Below are 281 nucleotides of genomic sequence, written 5' to 3' on the forward strand. Positions count from 1 at the left end.
GATGAATCCATCATCCTAGGAAGATCTTTCCTAGCCACAGCAGAAGCTGTGATAGATGTCAACAGAGGTGAGTTAGTCCTTCAATTGAATAGGGACTACCTTGTGTTTAAGGCACATGGCCATCCCTCTGTGACAAAAGAGAGTAAGCATGAAGAGCTTCTCTCAGTTCAAGGTCATGAAGAGCCCACACAGTCAAGCTTTAAGTTTGGTGTTGTGAGGCCACAACCAAACTCTAAGTTTGGTGTTCAAATTCCATATCCAAACTCTAAGTTTGGTGTGGA

The sequence above is a fragment of the Arachis duranensis genome, chromosome 2 (genome assembly GCF_000817695.3).
Source record: "Arachis duranensis cultivar V14167 chromosome 2, aradu.V14167.gnm2.J7QH, whole genome shotgun sequence".
NCBI lineage: Eukaryota > Viridiplantae > Streptophyta > Magnoliopsida > Fabales > Fabaceae > Arachis > Arachis duranensis.